We start from the raw sequence: 9,473 nt of genomic DNA, 5'->3' as shown, positions 1-9,473 counted from the left end.
GGTGAATATTCCTGCAAACCTATCCCAGTATTAAACAGATGAAAAGCAATTGGCTAATTGTTAAGGCGCTGTGGAGTCTGTTGCAGCCACATATATCACATTATTGAGATAGCTGATGTGAGAGTGGTGGCAGCATGTGGTTTTGTCTGGGAACATGCAAGCTCTATCTTCCTTGCAGGCCTGCATTAAACCCTGTCTGTGAGGTCTGATAAGAGACCACAAATTAATGATGTTTTAATTACTGAGCCATTTGGATTCTCTGCCTTTGTTTTATAACAAGGACAGTAAAATAACCGTTAGGATGCTTGAAGTGCTTCACCCTATCTTTGCAGCCCCTCTGTCCAACAAAAGACAGCAATGTAGGGTGCGATGTTAACATATCTTGTTAAAATTAATCAAAGGGAAGGCTTGGTAAAACAGAAAACAAGTGTGACTAAAAGGATATGTGTTTGTTATCCAATCAACATGTTTTCTATATGTGACAACCTTTTTCAGCTTTCTGTAATACACCATCATCTCATTTTCATGTGTTATGATCTCTGCATGTCTCTGCATGTCTAACTTTGAAATTATTTCACTTGGTTTTACACCTTTATGCAACTTTCACACAATTTACACTCTTCGTAGTTTTCAGTCAGTCACTCATCGCAAGTATGAACAGCAGTATGTTAATTAAGAGATGTGTGGAGAAATGTCCTTTTTCAGGATTCAATACATGTGAATGTGTTGATTTCTGTCAAATGGTGTTACCTCTGTGAAAACACGAAGTTCAAAGTAAATTTTATTGGGCCCAGTGTTTTCTTTTGGCAGGGCTGGTGTCTTTCTGTTGCAGCTATTCAACTTTGTGATAAAAGATTTTGAATGTCCTTTTCAGTTCCAACCTTTCTGCCATTTGCAACAACAGTGCCAGCATGAAATGGACTCTTTGGCTGGTGTATGAGATGTGAAGTGGCTCCATGTTGTTTTTCATCCTCTCTTTGTGGTTTAGCACCAACACTCTGAGTCGAGTCTCTTGTGTTGCTTAAAAAAAGCCAAATTGATTATATTATATTATAGTGAACGTTGAAAAAGTATAAACAAGTATTAGATCAGTATGCTAATACTGATATTTTATGGACTATATTATATTATTTTTTACTTCTGAAACTAGTTACGTTGATATTTACAAGATCATTTTGTTTTCATTCCAGGTATTTATTGCAAATGGATTAGATAAATCATTAAAAAACAATCCAACAGGGCGTTGTGTAGTTTGAGCATGAAAAGCTGTTCTCAGTAGTCTACAGCCGTGCTATTGCTTGTGTGAGGCTTATTTAAGCGCAGCAGTGTTTTGAGATAATTATTAACATCAGCATGGACAAATGCTCTTAATGAACATGTTGATGTTTTACAGGTAGAATTGTGTTCACCGTCTTAGTTTAGCGTGTTAGCATTTGCTAAGTCCAGCTGAGGCGGATGGGAAGATCATTTATCTGGAGGTATTTGGTCTTACGTAATCCAAACGTATTGGAAAATATTAACATTTTGACCAGGTGGTGCCACATTATAAGTCAAAGAAGCAAACTGACACTTTTCAAGCATCAGCAATGTAACTTTCGTAATAAACAAGTTTTTCTTCAATCTAAATGCAAAAAAAAAAGTTAAACAGATGGTGGGAAAATCATCACCAAATTGAACAGGCTTTAACAAAACACAAAATGTTGTGCCAATCCATAAAGTACATGCTGATATATTTCTCGAGGTAAGTGACACATTTGACCTGCTGGTTGCACCAGAGGAGTAATCAGGTGATCATAAACGTAATTTTTTTTCATCTTCTGGCACAGACATTTATACCAAATTCCATGGCATTCTAGCATTGCTTACAGTGAAATGAATATACATTTTGGTGAAGTAATTTAGCGTCAGTATTAAACAAGGGTGGGCACTGTGTTTTTGTATCTATAGGAGATTGAATGAATCATAGGACTGGGAGCCAAGATACTGTAGGATGGCAGGAAATTGCTACTTGTAGTATTTTTGTAATCCCCTTGTTGTGATATTTACATTGTAAATATTTATAAAGCATCTGATACGGAAACAGCTTCACTTCTTTTCCTTGTATCATCAGAACTGCTTTACCCTGAACGTGTCCTGCTCGTCTCCACTTCAACATCATGGAAGTGGAGACGATGCTCAGATGTGGGGAGACATGTACCTGGTGATTTCCCTCCATGTAGCCAGAGAAGGTAACGCTGGCAGCATAACAGACATGTCATTATGACATGATAAGGAAGACAAGGGAAAACCTGCATTTGCATAAAAAACATTAGTGATGTAGCAATCAGATGGTACAGGGCCATGCTGAAAGCATTATCCTTCTGAGACGAGTCCAGGGCTATGTCTTTAATTGAATAGAGAAAGGTGGATAAAACATTTGAAAGATAAGATGCACAAGTGCCTCCGTCTTTTTTACTCAATGTTTTCATAACGTTTTCCATTCTTGCTGTTGTTTTTCTTTCTACTCGCTTCTTCATTACTTATTTAGCTCTTGTTTTTGGCATAGCCCGTTCTGGGATTCCTCTGCTGTGATTGGAATGAACATGAGCTGCTATCTGATTTTACCAAAACGCTATAGGCCAGCTTCAACATGTGAATCGTGTCAAGCATAAATGTGTTTTGTGAGTGTGTGTGTGTGTGTGTGTTTGTGTGTGTGGGCATTTACAGTATTTTACCTTATGAATGCAAACTATGTTCGTGCTCATGTGCACTGAAAGACCACATTCTATTATAATTTCTAACATGAATAAAGAACCTTTCCAGTTGCAAAATCAATGGCGTCGAGATGCCAATGCCACAGAGGGCACATATCATTCATCAGGCAATCGTGAATAGGGCTAACGAGCTAGCTGTGGACGACAGCGGTATCGCATTGGGCCACATGGTCCTGTAATGCTGTAATGAGGAGAAATGGCTGAGGCATGAAGAGAAGCCAAGTGGCTGGGTGAAGGCCACTAATTCCCCTTGCCTGGAACCGGAGATAAGAGACAGATTAAGATTAACAGTGTCCAGCCTGTTGAAAGACTAATTATGCTAACTCCTGTACTGTAGGTAGCACCTCACAAAGGCATCCTGGAGTGTGTCCACTTGTGGTTTGAAAGCGTGTGTAGGTGTGTCCGCTCTGTTTTCTCTTAAATCCTCTGTTCAGGGTCTTTGGAGTCTTACCTAAGCCTCTTTCTTCATTGGTTTCACATGTCAGCTATTTCCTCCCTGACTGGCTTCACACAGTAACTCAGCTACTCTCATTCTCTATCAGAGACAGACAGATAACTGGCAGCTGACTTTATCAGTTTATGACCATCGGAGGTAGTTGGGGTTTAGCTAAAGTTGTTGATGCCAGTTCATTTTGTTTCAAAAAAGGGAAACCAGGTAGCTGGACATTGCTTCTTGAGAAAACACAAATACATTAAATTTCATTTTAACTTAAACCTTTATTATTATTATAACCCCTTCAGAGCAGTTCAACCAAAATTATCATCTCATAAAGTTCACATGGGAAAGTGTTAGCAAACAGTTGCCGCTATACACATCCAGCAGACGTAATGGGGAAACATTAGCATTCGTTCGTAACTGGGTTCAAGCCACATAGTGTCCAAGATTTTCCTGTGCTATGTTGATCTACACCAACTTCTGAGGCAAACATGTCTAGCTCTTCAGCTGCTAAATGTTTTTATGTTTACCCGCTAGTCGCTGTCATTTGGTCCTGGGCAGGTAGTTCATCAGAGCTTTTCACTGAAACACCCTGAGGAGCTGAGGAGAACTGCACAGTTGGGTGTCGATCATGATATTTACGTTTCAAAATCAGGAAGACTCTGATCCAGTAAGTAACATTAATATTACTAGTGCATTGTCCGTTCATAACATGCCTGTTCGAAACCGGCCATTTGTTTGGCCTGTGGTGTTGCTGCTTGCAGTTTTCTCAAGACTGGCTCATCCAGACAACTACAAACTAGACACCGTGCGTCCTAGGGTTCTGAGCAATACACCTGCCATGACATAGTCGCCTCACATACCCGGGCATGTCGCAGCCTCTCTCGATCAGAAACAAAGGTAAAAAACACTGGTTCATGGGAACAAACACCAAGAGCAGACTTTACAGCACTGGGAGCCCAAACACAATAGATTCATTATGATATTTAAATATGAAAAAAATATTGAATATGTTAGTATTATAACGCCGGAATTAAATAACAGAAAGCCCCCAAAGCGGTTAAAAATGTGCCACTCAACTCAGGAGGGGCGAATCAGACCCCAAAATCTGCCCAATTATCCTCTAGTGTGACGCTGGCACAACAGATAAAGTGGCCAAATCACCCTGATTTCCATAAAACGAACTTGCCTCTGAGGAGCACTTATATGTTCCTACAGCCAATTAATCTGCATCATTAATCTTCTGCTGCTAATTAGAGACATCATCAACACCTGTACCAACTGAGGATAGCTAACACTCTCTACCTGCAGTATCAATCACTAACACAAAAGAAGGCAAACGTGGACTTGCAAGGAGTTCTCTGTGGGACTCTGGGAGATGTAAGCAGCTGATTGCTGGGTATACTGTGCTGCTGCTGACATCAGGTTTGTAATTTTTGATCACTGAAGCGGTTTTACTGTAGCTCTTGTTGCCTGGTCCAGAACAAAACACCAGATGGAGGGACCTGAGACCTTCCTTTTAAAGCTGTTCTCTGCCGTTGGGCACTAAAGTGCAGCCTCAGACTGCCTTCTGAGCCTGAGGGAGAAGGAGCACTAGGTCTGCTGTGGTGGAGGTTTAGGACTGTTTTTATGTACACAAAGCTCACACGAATATGTCTGTGTCCTATATATATGCTGCATGTATACTTGTGTTTTCTCTCCTATTCATGTGATAGAACAGTATTGGCTGTGCTTTGTACTTTATGTTGGTCTATTTAATAAAGTTGCACATCAGGCAGCAGTACAGTATGAGTCTGTTCAACTGTATGTGTATCTGTGAATATCTAAGTGTGCTTTTTATATCTGCTGTAGGCCTCCCTTCCCCTCCCATGCATAATGCATATTTGTCACCTGTGCTGTGTCTGAGCGACTTACTCTCTCTGTATCAAAGAATTTTATGACCTGTAGGGTGCTTCTTTTCAAAACTGGTAGCAAAGACACACAAGTACACAAATACAGACACCTGGTTGCCTGCACAACAGTAGTTTGATGAAGTCAGTCTCAATTAATTCATTTTTTTTTTCAGCAATATCTATTTATTTCTCTGTTTCAGGTGGTTTTCACTCAGCCTCCATGCTGGCTGTGTTATTTGCAGTTTTTTATTACTTCTAGACATTTTTTGGTGGAGTTTTTCTCTCACAGGTTGAAATACAGTTCAAGCCCCTAGGCTGTGTTACACCTTCGGGGATTCTCACATGTGTACCAACTGCAAAATATGGCTGCACCAAGATGTATGATGCTGTTCATTTCCTCAATTAGATGTGCCATGCATAAAAATAAAAAAAACGTGTGATGTTTTTTAAATTGTTTATTGAAAAAAGTTACTTGATCTAATATATTTTTCTGCAAGGAGATTGTTTATAATACACAACAGTGCATAACAACTATAAAATATTGCAGCTGTCTTATAATGAAAAGCATTTTTGTTATGTGGAAGACATAGTCTCACCTTTACATGAAAGAAATACCTTGGGTGGGCCTTTACCGGATTACAGCAGCTACAGATGACAGATTTCTTTTTCGCTCATACGTATTTATTGCTGTCAGGCTGTAAAGACCATTTCAAACAATATACACTATAAAAAAAGTCTATATTGGAAATAGTTACCAACCCTGCCTTTAAGAGCAGTGTTGCCACTGCTATACAGCAGGAATTAGTTTGAGCCTTAGATCAATCCTTCTTTTTAGGGCTAAAACACAAGTCTAGATACAGTCTTAATCTTGAGACTGTGATTAGTATGCAGATGCCATGGGACTGTCTCCACTTCTCTATCAAGAGAGATTTCTCTCTTCGGTTGAGGCACTGGCTCATTCAAGATGTTATCTTCTCTTGGGACATTTTTGTCTGTCATTTCATTATTTCAGACAACCTCTTATTATGATGACATAAAACTTCCCCCGTTAAGCCATGATTAACTAAAAAATAGCAATATTTCTTAACTATTCATGTGAAGCTTTTTGGTGATAGAGCTCCTTTGCTATTTATGAGTTTGTAAAATAAAGGTAATTTCTGCTTACTGTAGCGTAGAATTACAAAAACCTACATTTAATTGTGAACCAGCATTGCAAATGCTACTTTATCATAGGTTTAGATACGAAACAATGCATGGACATTCATAAGCATACTTAGTAAGACACAACAAACAACACAAGCGAGTCAGTCAACGAGAGACAGATACAACGTTATGACATTTTCCTGCTGAAGATTTCCCACCGTGGTCAGAAAACAGAGGCACTATGACCCTAGAGTGGCTACTTGCTCCAAAGTTAATCGCTGTCACAGCTCACTTCTCCCTCACTCTATCAAACACACACAAACACACACACACACACACACACACACACACACACCGGCTCGACACACACACCAGCGCAAAAGTATGAACATAAGGCCACTTACGTTAAGTGCACTACAAAGAGTGTATATATTTATTCATTTTTGCTATAGTGCTTAACAAGCATTATTTCATTTTGCCCAGTTGTGGCCTGTTGAGGGGCAATAAATGTCAAAAGTTCCAAAACATCTATTGTTATTTGGATCGATCCACTACACATAATATCTACATACATGGCATTTGATTGGAGGCTAGTCTCACTTTGTCCCACAGCAACATTAAAATAGTTTAAATGTGATTGTTTCTGTTAACAACGTATTGTATTAAGTGTCCATTTCATTATAATATTCAGATTTATCATAAATAATTTAACATGCACATGTAGTTTATGTTCTTTTAAAGAGGGGTGGAGGTGGAGCCCAGTTGTTACATCAAACCCTGCTATTTTATGGTTTGGCATACCGCTCAAGGCCTTAACACATTACATTTGTTATGCCTCCATTTGCCAAAATCCTGTTTTCCTTAATTCTTGTGTATTACACCAGAAAAGCTCTCATAATAACAAAATACCTCCGTTCTGAGTCAGTAGAACAAACGGCATGTAATTGAGATCTAGTTGCTTGGTTTTCAACTCTTTCCTCATCGTTATTTGGAGATGGGTGATATATGGCAGTCAAAATGGGAGAGAAAGTGCACACAGTGATGCTGTTAAAACACCTGGAGAGAAAAAAACAAGGAAAAATCCAACATCCGATCTCAAGTCCAACTCCAACTGGTCTTCCAGTCATCCTGAACAGCTCACTCACTGCTGCTGGTATCATCGAACAGAAACACACCCGCTCACTTATCGCACCCGCTCTCCAGCTCAGTGTCTGCTAGTACACCTCACCAAACCCCTCATCATCTTGTGCATTGGTGTGTGGCAGTGATTGGATAATGACTCATATGTAAATACTTGAATATTTAGGCTGAAGTTTTTCAGCTCTGCATGCTGTAGTAGATACTGCACAAGTTAGCACAGTGACTTATCGGAGCTAGAGGAGAGTGTGACACAATGTGACCCATTTTTTTGCCTGCTCTTGAACAGAGGCCAATGATCCAAACTCTGCAGATGGCACATTTATATTCATTTTACAAATGGCTCACAATTATAAAGGATCTATTGTGTTATGGGAGGTTTTCATTTGCATCATTTTAAATAGAATTAAACCAAAAAGTTACACAAAACAGCAAACACAGTGGAAAATTATAGCCGTAACTGAAATACAAAAATGCATGGACTAAAGTCCCTTTACAGTTTTTCTTCAAGTTCTGGACCATTTTCCTTTGTAGTGATAAAATTCTGCCCATGGACATCCCCATGTGACCTAGAGCAGGTCATGGGATTAATTGCCTTGGCATTCCTGTTGATCCCTCTCCCACCTTAAGGTTATTTAAGTATTGGCATCACACAGCAGACTGGAATGTCATGATCCGGAAAGACTGAAACCTCCCAAATAAAACACCAAGATGGAAAAAAGACGGGAGAGAAATTAGACATCAGGAGAGCTACACTATGACATTAGATGACCTGTGCAGTGCAGATACTTTAGAATTCTGCCCAAATGCAGGAATTGGATGGTTTGCCTACTCATGTGTGAAAGTATAGGAGAACTCTGGGGGCTTTAGGAGGAAATGCTTGATGGTCCATGTTTTGTAGGCCTATGGTTTAGCCTGGCAGCAGCACTGATAAAGCAAGTATTTCTTCTTGGGTTTGAATGTTCCTGACTCAAAATACGATTCAAAAAGAATCAATAGAACCATTAGAATAATATGATAGATCTGTCTTTGGGGAAAGAAACCAAACTCACAATACAGTGGTGTCTGAACATGTTTTTTTCATGATCAATGTCCATGTTTATGATTTATTCAAATTGCATTAGTTCTTTAATCTGGGCGTGTTTCTTTGCAATTTGTTTACCCATTAACTTTTGTTGATAGGGATTAGGGCCCCTGACCTAAACATCAATGATGTTAAAAGGCAGACAGGATTCACTCAAAGATTATTAGCAAATGGTAATGTGCTGCACGCTTTTCTCACAATAGCCCTGACCCTGATTTAAATATAGCTTGTCCACTACAACTGATTCTGTGACTCTGACCTGGTGTCTTGCCTTCTGGCCGCGCTGCAGCATGCTCAATAATGCAGGGCTAGAAGGCAGCAGCGGTGGTGGGGATGGTGGTGGTGCGTGTGTGTGTGTGTGGGGGGGGGATTTTTACAAACTAAAGAGAAGATATAGAGAATAGAGGAAGCCTTGATGTCCAAGAATGTGGAGGGTATCGAGAAGCTGAAAAAGGTTGCCTTAAGTCACCAAAAGACTATTTTCTCCTGTGTGTGTTTAGTACACAGTCCATTGCAGAGAGTCTGAAAGGATGCTTTTAAAATCCAACCAACCGTGTACACTTAATATCATGGTCAAACAAAAAAGAAGTAATTTCCTCTTACCAGACCATCTGAGGTTCAGCTGGAGCTCACTGACCTCGCAGCTGGACTGAGCAGCGGGGGACTTTGTGGGAAGAGTGTGAACACTGAGTGTAGCCGGATGCTTTCCAAACTGACCAAAGACCCAGTGGGCTTAATCACTACCATTAGGTAGGATTTTCACAGCGGAAGATCAGCTAATGGAATCTATAATCACCTGGTTTTAATGCTGTAACAGGAGACAACTGTTGTTTTGGACACATTTTAATCAGATTGGTGTGGTGCTTTGAGAAAAAAAAAAAAAAAAAATCAAGTTTGTGTTGATGCAGTTGTTTTTTTCTGTGGTCCATGAATAAAATGGCTTCTTTGGGAGAAAAAGTGATGCCAGCTCCCTAAACAAATCCCTTTCCCTACCCCCATTAGATTCTACTCATGAGAGGAACATTTCC

This window comes from Etheostoma spectabile, chromosome 5 (genome assembly GCF_008692095.1).
Source record: "Etheostoma spectabile isolate EspeVRDwgs_2016 chromosome 5, UIUC_Espe_1.0, whole genome shotgun sequence".
Lineage (NCBI taxonomy): Eukaryota > Metazoa > Chordata > Actinopteri > Perciformes > Percidae > Etheostoma > Etheostoma spectabile.
The sequence above is the reverse complement of the archived record's forward strand: the minus strand, read 5'-3'. Positions refer to the sequence as shown.